Genomic DNA, 13,793 nt, shown 5'->3' on the forward strand with positions numbered 1-13,793 from the left:
AGAAGCGGGTTGTAACAAGGAGGCTGAATACTTTGGTAATTTCTACCTACTATCTTTGGGGCATGTATGGGCGTCACAGCTGAGGTCTGGGGGCCTGGAAGGGTGAGAGGCTCGAAGGGGACTCAGCACTGTTAAATTACAAGAACAAGGGATCTGTGTGCAATGGAGCTGTGTACTCCCTTGGGCCTGGTTGGTGGCAGTGGGAGCTTGGGAGGACCTGGGAGTGCGGCCTGCAGGGGATGGCTTCCCAGGGGGACAGAGAGCATGGCCAACACTTAGTAAGTATATGAGTTCTGCTAGTATGGAGCACAACAGCATAGGTCAGACTCTTGGTCTTCTCATCATGACGTCTGACGGGCAAGGCCAACCCTAATTTAAATCTTGAGCTGTGATCTTCAGATCTCAGCCCCCTGAGTACCTAGGATTATAGGCATGAGCCTCTGGCATTGGGACTCTGGTTCTTTTGGGTATATTAGTATATTAGGGTTTGACCTCAAGGCCTTAGGCTTACCAGTCAGGTCTTCTACCATGTGAGTCAAGCTTTTCTGTCTTGGGCATTTCTGAGATGGAGAATTAATATATGCTCAAGCTGGGCTGGATCATGGTCCTCCTATCTGTGACAGGCCTCAGCCACCAGGCCCATTCTTATGTAGTTGGGATGGTAGATATATAGTGCCATGCTCAGTCATTGGTTTAGATGGATTGTCCCAAACTCAGTCCACGGCAGCCGATTCTTGACCAGAGGTGAATCTCTGGGTTGGGCCTCAACCATTGGACTTCAATCTCCTCATGGGACAGTTGTGAGGAAACAAGGGATTGATACAGAGGGATCTCTGGAGCAGGGACAGGCACAGGGGCCATCTGATACTGTTCTTGGAAATTCTGTGAGCATATGATAGGAAGATACCCGGAAAGATCTCAGATGGTGTGTATTAACGGTGCAACAGATATGGGATTATGAAACAAAACATGGCTCTCTTTCTTTATTACTCTATCCCCATGAGTAACGGGATCTTTGACTTTTTTCAGTTTTGAAGCTGGGGAAACTGAGGCACAGAGAAGCCGGGTGGCCTACTAATGACTCCCAGCTGACAGGAAGCTAGGCCTGACTTCTCTGCCATGCTCCCTAAGACACACTTCTTGTGGTGGGAAGTCCACTTCTTTTCAGTCATGGGGCTTGAACTCTGGGCCTGGGACAGTTCCCTGTGCTCCTCAGCTCAATGCTAGCACTCTACCACTTGAGTCACAGCACCACTTCCAGTTTTTTGGTGGTTCTTTGGAGATAAGAGTCTCACATGTATTCCTGCCCAGGCTGGTTATAAACCATGATCTTCATATCTCAGCCTCCATTGTACTTAGGATTATAGGCCTGAGACACTGGCATCTGGTTTAAGTGTAATTCTGACCTTCTTTCTTTCACTTTCTCTCTCAGGAACTGATTCAATGGGTGCTGGAGGAGGTGGCCCAGCATCCCCATGTGGATGGAACCAAGGTGGTCCTCTCATTCTGGAGGTAACCAGTGGGTCAGGAGCTGTCTCGCTCAGTCTGTTGTACCAGCTCCATGAGGTAAGTCCCTCTGTGCCCTGGCTACACTGTGACAGTTATCCATTGTCCATCTAGCCTTACTGTACTCAGTATTGTGTTCAATGCTCTTTTCTAGCAAAAGTTTCTGGTTAAAATTATGATACAGAGTTATAGAATGAAAATGTAATGCCATCTTAAGAAAGTCATTTATGGTTCTGGGAATGTGGCTTCATGGTATGGTGATTGCCTAGCATTCATGAAACCCTGGGTTCAATTCCTCAGTACCACATAAATTGAAAAGGAAACACTGGAAGTGATCCTGTGCCTCAAGTGGTGGAGGGTTAGCCTTGAGGAAAAAAAAAACCTGAAGAATAATTCCCAAGCACCGAGTTTCAGCCCCAGGACTGCCAAAACAACAGCAACAACAACAATGAACAGTTAGTAAATGCAAAAAAAAGAACCCATACTTGGAATATATAATTGCTCCTTCCATACTGATACCTGACAATAGTTCCTAATACATGTACTTTAAGTATTGATACTGTGTTGAAAAAATGTTTTGTTCATTAGGTCATGGCAATTAATGCTAGGAATGTGCTTAGATGTCAGGTGAAGATTAATTCTGGAAATTCAAGTATTCCAGGCTTTTGAGTGGGGTCACTGCTAATCACAATGAGAAGGATAGTGTAAGTGAGATTTGGAAACTATTTTGGCCAGTCATCACACCAAAAAGGCAGAGGCTAATTAACAGTTGTGATAGAATAGAAGGAATAACTCCAGATGGAAAGAATAAATGATAGTAACTAAGGTATAGCAGAAACCGTTCTAGGGAACCATTTTTGGTTATTAAAGAACTAGTTATCAACTAGGCTTATTCCTCATTGCCTTTAGCATTCAAAATCTTCTAGGCTAGTTCTTAATCTCTGTGTGATGAATGTATCTCCTTCTATGCTGATCTTTCATACCTGATCTTTGCTTTCTAAAAATCTGTCTTTCTGTATTTATCTATGAACATTTCCTGATACTATATACACCTACAAAGATGAAAGAGGATGCTAATGTAAGAGTCCCATAGCTCATGAGTCATTAATGTAACAAAATATTGTAAATATTGCTACCTTAATTATTCTGAAAAGCGGCAATGTCACATGATTTGGTTCATATTTCCATTCTTTGTCTACATAGTGACATTAAGTGCACATAAATGCAAATATGAGCTGGGTGCTGGTGGCTCATGCTTGTAATCCTAGCTGCTCAGGAGGTTGAGTCCAGAGGTTGTGGTTCAAAGCCAGCCTGGTCAGGAAAGTCCATGAAACACGTATCTTCAATTAACCCCAGAAACCCGGAAGTGGTGCTGTAGCTAAAGTAGTAGAGTGCTCAAGCTGTGCTGAAGAGCTGAGAGACAGTGGCCAGGATCAATGTTCAATCCCCACAACCAACAAAAAAGTGCAAATATAGGTTTAAGTTTCCCCCAAAGGAATGATGAAGTCAATAGTAATCTTCCCAAATGATTTAGTAGTGCACCTACTTTTGCTGAGTTATTGGTTATGGCTTCTTTGCTAAACATATTCTCTTCTTTAAAAATTGTCAAGTAGTAGCTTTATAATAAACTTCATCTAATATTTCTTGGTTGAAAAGAGAATTCCATACAGTTGATGTCACTTAGCTTTCTTACTGTCATAGTTCAAAGCCAACCCAGGCAAGAGAGTCTGTCAAACACTTATCTGTAATTAAACACCAAAAAATCCAGAAGTGGAGTTTTGGCTCAAGCAGTGGAGTAATAGGTTTGGGCCAGGTGTGAATGAAAGGCAACTGTTCAGGGACAGGGGCCAGTCTCTAAGTTCAAGTCCCAGAACCAGCACAAACTAAACAAACAAGCAAACAAAACAAACCCTGGGTATTTTTTTGGGACTCTCCTTAAAATAGTGGCGTTCCGAGAAGAGGCTGCTTTTGCTGATCATACTCACTGGATCCTGATTTTTTGGAATCCTTATTGCTATGGAAAACTCAAGACCAGACTAAAGGAATTGATAACTGATTCCTGCAACAAGAGAATCATCTCAGGAGTGAAACATCCATCCATAAGACGCTTTAAAACCTCCATATCTTTGCTTCTTTGCAGTAGAACACTTTTAAAACAAAGTTACTTCCTTTTGTTCTATGCTGGCCTTCAAATGGCATATTGTTTCCTTTTGCAATACTCTCAACCAGAAGTTTACAGACAAGTTTTATATGAGTAAAGGACACACTCAAAAAATTCAGGGACAGATTTTCCTTCCAGCCTTGGATTCTTTTCTTGTACAGAAAAAAGGAAAGTAATAGTTAACTTGAATTTTATCATTTCTCAATGTTCAATTCCTCTCCTGGGATCAGTTTCCACATCCAGTAACAGTTACTTCCACTTACTTCCATTAACAATCTATGGTGCTGCTCCAGAAAAAAATGAATGTTTTCTGGCTTCATTGAAATAGTACAAAGACACTTTTGGACATGAGGTAACACTTGTTTCAGAGACAACTTAGTAAAGAGAAACGCAATTTAAATTGCTTATAAATACATTATCCATGAGAATATTTTGTTCAAACTTCTTATGTGCTCTGTAAATTAAGATGAATTTTAAATGGGAAGACGGTTCTCAGATCATTTTTTGTGAGTGTATATGCTGTTCATTAATTTCCCAAGTGTACATGAGTTAACAGTAAGAGAAACTATAGCAATTATAGGAGAAAAAGAAGTTCTGTGTTTATGTATAAGTGTTCAATACAATATAGAAGACTCTACAAATAAGAAAACATTGAAACAGGAAAGCCAAGTCCAGTATGTAGATTTATGGGAGTGATATAGAGAAAGCATTACTCCTAAGTGGAACAAGAAGCATGAGGCCACTCCCTTTCTACATCACGCTTGCTAATCATGTAAATGTGCAAAAAGGAGAATGGAAGAATGAGTCTGTCTCCAATGCAAGTCACATATGGGAGAATAGACTTAACTGGAAAAAAGGAGTCTATCTTGAGGGAACAGGAATTATACTAGCAATGAACCTGGTGGCTAAGATCACATTTCTTTTTCTTTCCTTTTCTTATATTCCTTTTTATTGTTGTTGTTTTTCGTGTCACTTGAAATATGGGACAGGGCGCTGTCCCTCTGAAATGCAGCTCAAGGCTAGTGCTCTTCCACTTGAGCCACAGTGCCACTTCCAGTTTTCTGGTAATTATTAGAGAAAAGAGTCTCCAGGACTTTCCTACCCGTGCTGGCTTTAAACCCCAATCCTCAGATCTCACAACAACTTGGTTTATGATCACATTTCTAACAGTGTACACTCAGGATATGTAATGTATATGTTCATCTATCTTTATATGAATTCTTGAGTTAAAAATCTGGGCTACAGGATAGACTTTACACTCACAAAAGTGTTTGAAGTTTAAAAGTTGATACTCCTGGAAAAATAAAACCTAAGAATGTAAAGGAGTCTGGGAAGTTCAATTTGCATCCAGCTTGGACAGTATAGGCTTTGAGACACTACCTACAATTAACCAGCCAAAAGCTGGGATATCAGTCACGAGCAAGGTTGATGAATTACAGCTTTAGGTTTTTGCATACATACATACAAACATACACATACACACAGAGGCATTTATAGGTGCACACAAAAATATACAAATGAAACAACTCTCAGAATATGTAGGAAAGTTAGAAAACAATAGAAAATAGGTCCTGAGTAAGACTAGAATCAAGTGATAATTTTTAATATTAGAAAACCTTCAAGTGAACTTTCCCCCAGAAGTTGAGAATATTACATAGGTAGGGACCAGAGATAGTAAGAAAGTCAAGCAACATGGTGGAATGAATCAGGGAAGCCTGCAGGTGCATCTGAAAATGTTCATAACCCGTGTCAAATGTTAAAACATCTTTGAAAATAGTACATAAACAGTCTGAGCAGTCAGTCTAGTGCATAAGATTATAGGAGAGGTTCAGATTTGCTAATTTGTTTCTATATAAAATAAAACAAACTATGTCAGGGCAATGTGATACAAGCCTGGAATTCTAGCACTCATACAGGAGATTAGAGAGTAGAATTACATAACGATATCTTCCCTGGACCAGGTAGAATAATTTTTTCTCAGTAAAATAAACCATCAACAAAAACCAATACACAGTTGGAAGTTTGGCCTAATTTTGTCATTATGTTTTGTAAAGTCAAGTTTCCTATTGAATGCAACTCATACATATCCTCACTTGTTTTTTAAATGCTCTCACCATTACAGAACATTCCTAGATGCAAAATAGCTCATGATTCCCATCCAAAAACTTGCAGAAGTAAGTAAGCCTCATTCTGTTAGATTCCAAATAAATGTTGAAGGATTACAAAAGCTTAAGTCTGGAGAAATAGCAAAGTTCGTCTAATGTAGGACTTTGTAGACCTTGTTAAATTAGAATTTAAATTTAAAATATATTTTTTGGTTTTGTTTGTAATTTCATATTCTATAGGATACTACAAAATTCTTTTTAAGTAGAGGGATTATTTGAAAAATTCACAAAAGATTCTGGCATTCTATTTGCCTAGACATTATTTCAAGAGAGTTATAATTAGAACATAGTTAATAGATAATTCACACAGTTCATGTATACCATGTTAATATGAATGATCTAGACAGAGTTGCCAAGAAATGGATGATATTAATTTATACATTTAGAAAAACCAATTTTTTAAGGGTTTGGTTTAATATGGTATGAAGAGAGTAATTGTGTGACATCTGCTTTCTTCTACCTATATGTACTACAGGAAGCCATTTCCTTATTTACGTGCCTCTGTATACATGGAGAAAAATGCTAGGTTTGGGGTTTGTTTTCAATTTTGTTTTTGTTTTATTGGTTCGTCCTAGAGCTTGAACTCTTGGCCTGGATAGGGTCTCTGAGCCTGTTTATGCTCAAGGCTCATGCCCTACCACTTCAACCTCAGTGCCACTTGATTCTGGCTTTTGTGGAGAAGTTTTTTGGAGATAAGATTCTAAGAAACCTTCCTGCCTGGGTGAGCTTTGAATCATAATTTTCCTATCTTAGCATAGTGAATATCTATGATAATTTAAAAGTATAAATATAAATAATATTTGCAAGTGTTCTCATCTCAAGAATACCAGTGGAGGAAAAATAATGCAGCTCAGTTTATGGTGGTGTTCTTTTCAGAACAAGGAAGGTGTCACATTAGCAGAGGTGTAATATTTTTTCAAAATAGAGATAAGGTATTCATGATGTGAATTAAGGAATTTTAAGGTGTCCCTTACAAGTTGGAAACTGTTGGGCTAGTATGACTTTATGGCATAAATCTTGGGATTGATGGTCATAGACATAATAGCTTACTCTTATAAATAATTGCTTACTCTTGAAGAATTAATTATTACACATGCTTCACAGTTTTATCCTCTATCAGAATGTGGCTATTTTTCTATTTACTTCTCAATCTGTAACACCCCATTGGAAACTGCATCTATTGCAGAATTACATAACATGCAAACAGGTACTGTTTTGAATCTCTTAGGTATGTTGAGAATTTAAAAATGAGTAGTTATTAGTCATAGGAATTTTGAAGAACACATATATTCTGTCCTCTTAAAAACTTACTTACTTTTAAAAGTTATGGGTTTCCATAGCATTAAACTGTTTTCTGTTTTAGAATGAGAAAATACTAAATTTATTCTTTTTCGAAAAATTTGGCAAGTATATTGTGAAAATATTGTATAGTTGGATAACATGCAAGTTGATTACCCTCTGATAAAGAAGGGGTAATTAATTCAAATTAGATGCCAAATAGTATTGATTTTTAAAATGTTACTACATAAAGAATATTATTTACTGTGCCAATACAGTGAAATTATATTTTATGCAGCTTATTTTTTCAATTTTATTATCAAAAAGATGTACAGTGGGGTTACAATAATTGTAAGGTATTAAATCATAACTTTTCAAACTTGGTAACATTCCCTCATTTTTCTCACAGTTTCCTTCACCCCTTCACCGCTCACAAGTTGTGAAGTACATTTCCAACATATTGTCTTGTGAGTATTGCTATTGCATTGGTTTGCCTTTTGTCCTTTGTCTCACCATTGTCTCACCATACAGCAGGGATAAACTATAGGGGAACACCCCAAAAGAAAACAGAAATCACATAGTTCATCAAAAACAACAACCACAAATGAAAAAAAAAATCTGGTTCCATATCTTGGAATTCATTTTGCTTAGCATCATCTAATATGGTTATATATACGCATAACAAAGCCACTAGAAAATAATAGCTTCATGGATACTATATCATGAAAACAGCATGTTAACATTTTGATGGTAAAGGTGGAATTAGGATTGGTGATTTTCAAGGATTTTAGGATTTTCAAGGGTTTTGAAGTTATGACAAGTAAAATTTAATTGTTCAAATTTTTTAACAACTTAGCCTATTAAGAAAATTTAAAATTGCCTGAAAGAATAGGCTTTCATGCAAAGAAATCCAAGGAGACTTAGTAGAGAGGGAGCAATGTGGATGAAGATGGCTCTTTTTCACACTAAACAAACAATCCTCAGAAACCTTGCTGTAAATCCTGTAGGTTCCCTTGGAATTGTCCTTACCCAGGAACTATATTCTCACTGTTTGAAACCAGATTGTATTGGAATTTAAATTAAAAGTTCTTAAAAAAATAAGGCATCAAAATTTGTAAATTTACCTTTAATTACCAAACAGTAATTCTCTGAAAAAGATAATTTGAGTCAAAATATTTAGGGAGAAAGTGCCCTCCACAATAAAAAAAAGGTGTTGGTATTACACATTTCTGTTTGTAACACTTTCCACAATGTCTTTGGTCGTGAAGCAGTGAAACACAGAAAAAAAATCTGATTGCATACTTCAAACCAATGATTTGACATTTCTAAGTGGCTCACAAAAAATAATATTCTTATTAATATGAGATAGTGAAGACTTCTTTTATTACATATGCCAAAAAGTTCAGAAAAGAATTGAGCAAATGGAAAAAATAATAAAAAAAAAGTTTTCTTAGAAGCCTTAGCTAAGCGTAATGGCTTCAGCAGTGAAGGGAGGCCAAAACTTTTTGATATAAATAGTGTTAGTATTTTTACTCTCTAAAGTGATTTTACAGAGGGCATTTGGCTCACTACAATGCAGAACTGATTGAATGAAGACATGAAAATAAATTCCACATCCAAATGAGGCAACTTAAAGAGGTTTAAAAGAGAAATAATGAAGATGTAGCAGTGGTGGAGCCAGTATGGCCTTCAGCTTCACTAGACTTGACACCAAGAACCTGTGATTAATTGGAACTCCGGCAAAAGATAAGAGGACATAGAAGTAGGACATAGAAGCATTGTCCTTTTGTAACAGACACTTTCTTCCAAGGTATGGGTGATTTAACTCTATTCTCCTCCATACAACTTGGTGAACAAATGCAAGACCAAGAGAAAAATAATCTATTGAAATAATTTTGCAGAGAATAACTTCACTGTTCCTGATATGGTATCTAAGGAGAATCTTAAGAGAGAAGATAAAAAGTGCAGTATTTTTTGGTTTCCTCTAAGCATCTTGTTAGCAAATATATCTTTGAGGTTAGACAATTCTGATTGAACCAACAAGTGATGGAGTACTTATTTTTGTGGGCACTTTAGATACAAGAAGTCTTTCAAGGTAAAAGAAAAAATATATAGCCAAATATTTGTGATCACAGCCTCTTGGACTCTTTTCTGGAGACAAAGATTTACTTTAGATTTCTCATTAACATAGATGTTTTTTCATGGCAACCAAATGCAAGAGGGAAGTTTTATGGACTCACTTGGCCAATTAAACAGCATGAAAGAAGAAAATGGCAAATAATATTTAATGAAATTACTTTGACCAATTACTTTGCCAGAAGAAAGAAGAAAAAATATAATTCAAAATCAATTTGACTTAAAAGTATCAAGAAAGAGTAGTGAAGAGAGATTAGAGAAAATATAGAGGATTGTTTTCTCTCCAGTGGAGTAATGGGTTCTTGATCTTGTTTCTTCCATTCTACCTCACAAGCTACCAAGTGTGTCTCAGGACTGGATTATCCAGTTCAGACAGAAAACTCGTAGAAGAAAGATACTTTTTGCAGCAGATATAGGTGATTTATAAACTTAGACAATCTAATTCTGTTCAAAATTCTCCCTATCCCAAACTTCCCTCTTTGAACAGCTTTGTTTGCTTTTCCCAAGACTGCCATTCATTAACTGATTAAAATTTTGAGTGGTCATATTCATACTCTCTAGAGATTGCTGTTTGGTTGTAATTTTTGTGTGTTTTTGTTTCTTGTTGTGTTTTTAACTGAATTTTAAAGGGTTATGCAATTGTGTTACAATTAAATATATCCATCTAATTATCCAATGCTCCTAGATCAGAGTCACTCCTTCCATCATTCTCAACCAACCCTTTCTCCAAGATTTATTTGCAATTTACCACTTCCTTCATCATATGTGTACATTCAGTATTCTAACTGTACTTGCCCCTTGTTCATTTTTCATTCATTCTATGTCTTTACTATAATTCCTCTCTGGTTTCAACTTCCTGATAGTCATTCTGTTAAACTGTCTATTAATACTTTGAAAAGTTTATATACATTCCATGGAGTTTCAATCCTGCATATTCTTTAACTGATGCCAGTTTATATTTCCATAATTCATTCATCTGCAGCAACAACTTGCACGACTGGAAATGGGAAGCCCTAAACATGATTTTATTCTCAACTGTTTGGAAGATTAATCTTTAGTCAAAAGAAAGTTAAAAAATGGCTTAGAATGTATTCCTAACTATGAATTTTTATAAATGGCTTTGTACAATTGTGTGATTCTTTTATTTTACATGGAATAATATTTTCTACTACCTATAAGTTTTGGAAAAAGAAGAAACTTAAAATTTATTCCTAGAGAGGAATATGATAGAAGTAGAAGACAGATTTTATGTTTGTCATATCTCTGATAAGTACCCATATACAAGACTTAAAGTCATATTTCTTACTATGTTAGATAGAGGAAAAACATAAAATAACATATAATAAGGCAACTATTTGTGATTTTTAAAAATGTACCTTATTAAATGATGAAATTTATTAGCTAACGTTTGGGTTTGAAATTTAGGAGGTTGATCTATTTAACACATTTCTGAAAGTCTCTTACTGAAAAACACAAATTGTGGGTGGTATTATTTCTACACTTTAATGAATGGTTGAACATGTTTTGCATTAGTGCTGTGTAAATAATTCAACTCTATTTAACTTGCTCCCTACACTTGAAAAACTAGTAATGTCACTAAGTATCATCAACTTGTCAAATGTTATTTTGGCGAAATTGATTTTAAAAAGTTTATTTGAAAATGAATATACTTTCAGGAGATTAAATGTAGATTATCATTGGTTTGAGAGTGACATTTTTATACCACAGAACCATGTTGTACTGAAGTCCCGGTGTTTTGAAGCACTCCTTAGTGCTTCAAATGTTTTTCTGAATTACATTTGACCGCTAAGTCAATTTTTCGGGCTTTGGTAGACCAGTTATGGATCTGTCCTTCCAGGGACTATTTTTGGCCCACTTATGTTGGAATAAAATCTTTCATTAATCATAGGTGAGGGGAATTAAAAATAAACTTATGACACTTTGTGAACTTGTTCACTCATAAGGGCTGGTCATCTGTAAGTTGAATGTTTGAATTACAGTACTTTCTCTCAAATTTTGTGAGCTCATCCTTCATTTTAAGTTGCCTTGCATTTCACAATTTTTTACTGCTAATTCCTGCATCTCAAGGAATTGGGGGCCTGAAATATAGGAAACGTGAAATTGAGATGGGTCTTCAATTTCTTTGTGTTGATATGTTGCATGGGCCTTGGTGAAAAGTCTTGCCCCTGTTATCTGATGATGCAGGTAACTGGGATCTGGGATCCATGGACCCATGGGTACTGCAGAAAAATAATATTTTTTAGACATCTTAGCAAAATTTGGGAATAATCAGTAGGAATGCTTCAGAAATATGGAGAAAAACAGTTTGGGACAGGTGAGTTAAAACAATAAACAGAGCAGCAGAGTAAAATCCATTACAGATTAGAGGAAAACATTGTTTTTTTACCATGTGGATTCAGAAGGCAAAGAACATTTATAATGTATCACAAGTTTATACTAAAAACATTGTATTGATAATTTTTATAGCCTAATATATATTTTAAACCTAAATATTTATATTCCAATTCTATTTATTGGAAAAAAATAAATATCAATTTATTTGTCAAATTATCAACTAATTCTAGTAAGTTTCATTGTGTGAAATATAAAATCAGCACATATAAATATAAAATGTATGACTATATATAATTAAAAGGCACACATTTTGTATTTTTCTGTTGTAGTTACTGTATCAAAGGCAACTCTGTTTTAAAGTATTATTCCATTATCTCTAACTCAGTGTTTGATAGAGTTAGACCTAAAGTTTTACCATTTGTAGATTTACAGCATGGAGGCAAGAGGAAACTCTGTGATTAAAACATGATCAATTTAATGCCTAATAACGAGGAGAAACATATGCACTTCTCCTGCAACTCTGAAAATATTTGGTGATAAGGCAGTAGTGTAAGTTCCTGCCTGGTTGGATCGTCGACAGGCCAGAACAAAAAGTAATCATGCATACGAACAATTTTTCCACCTTCTTGGCTTTAGTTACTTTTGAAATGGAAGGTATAATAAACAATTATATTTTGATAAAATACCTTCTAATCTGAACAGTTCTATTTGTACTGTTCATCTCTCTATGATCCCTTGTAACCAAGATTAGTTTTGTTCTAGTAAGAAAATCTTTGCTGTCAGGGTAAGATATTCTAGTTGGTCTGTTCGCACATGGAAGACGGGTAAAGGCTCAGGTAGACATTTGTTCCAGTAACACCTCATTTGGGAAATTGCCAGCTGAAGAAGTTTAGAAGTAGCTCTTAAGCAATGCTTACTTTGAATCCATTAGGTCCACAAAGCTAATTCAGTCGGATAAATAAGTACTTGAAAAAGCCATCACCTTTGGACCTATCTATAAATAATTGAGAGTACGATCAAATACCAAATAAAAGACTTAATATAGTCATTGACAAAAAAATTTTGCAAATGTGAGCAATCGGCTGATCAATATAACTTTTTTCCACTATTCACAGAATTTTAGGGAAATAAGATCGATACCATTGTTAGGAACAATAAGGTTTCCTTCTTACAAGTAGGCACCCATAGATATAAGCCTGTATAAAGATTGCATCATTAACTACTTAAATTTAGAACATATTACATGCTTCAGCAGTACGTATACTCAAATTACAATACAGAGATTAACATGGCACTTGCACAAGGATAATATGTAAATTTGAGGAGTATTCCATATTTTTCATTCTTCAGATGCAAGAAATGAAAAACAGTTATTAAAAAGTTGATTACAAAATTACAAGTGTAACAATACACGTAATTCATATTATTAAATTTAGTTTGACATCAGTGTATTAAATCTTCACCTCAGAAAGGCGTTTACATAGCATAAACTTTACAAAACTTTTCAAATTAGACAACACTGTCATTTTATCCCAAAGAAAAATAATATTAAGACCTAGAAAAAAAGGAATCAAACTGTTCTATATGGAATGCAATCGGAAAGGACACATTAATGGACCTATATATTATAAAAAAAATGTAGAATTCAAAGTATATCTAGGAGAAAATAAATTATGAACATTATGCAAACATAGAATATAGAATATTTTAAAATATACTTTTTCAGACAAGCATCAGAAATATTTTAGTTTCTGTACTACTCATTTCAACAGGTAAATTAAAATTATTTCTGATTAAAAAATCACAAACTCTGAAGAAATTAGTATACATGTATACAAAAACTATTGAATACATTTTTACATCCAAGGCAGGAAATTCACTTGGAAGAATTCCATTGAATCCATGAATTTTTACAGTAAAATATTGCCTATAATCCTAGCTACACAGGTGGCTGAGATCTGAGGATCATGGTTCAAAGCCAGCCTGGGAAGGAAAGTCTGTGGTACTCTTATCTCAAATAAACCTCTAGAAAACTGGAAGTGGAGCTGTGTCTTAAGTGGTACAGCGCTCACCTTGAGCTGAAGAGCACAGGGATAGCTCCCATGCCCAGAGCTCAAGCCCCATGACCGACCAAAAAAAAAAGATATTGCTCTTATTTGGATTGTGAAAATGTTTTGTAGGGACACAAAAGA

At 35.5% G+C, this 13,793-nt stretch overlaps 1 pseudogene; it reads left to right on the plus strand.

Moving 5' to 3' along the window:
* Positions 1–12,844: 12,844 nt before the first annotated feature.
* Positions 12,845–12,941, plus strand: LOC122114791 (annotated as a pseudogene).
* The last annotated feature ends 852 nt before the right edge of the window (positions 12,942–13,793 follow it).

This window comes from Dipodomys spectabilis, unplaced genomic scaffold, assembly GCF_019054845.1.
Source record: "Dipodomys spectabilis isolate Male_0828 unplaced genomic scaffold, ASM1905484v1 ptg000110l, whole genome shotgun sequence".
Taxonomy (NCBI): Eukaryota; Metazoa; Chordata; class Mammalia; order Rodentia; family Heteromyidae; genus Dipodomys; species Dipodomys spectabilis.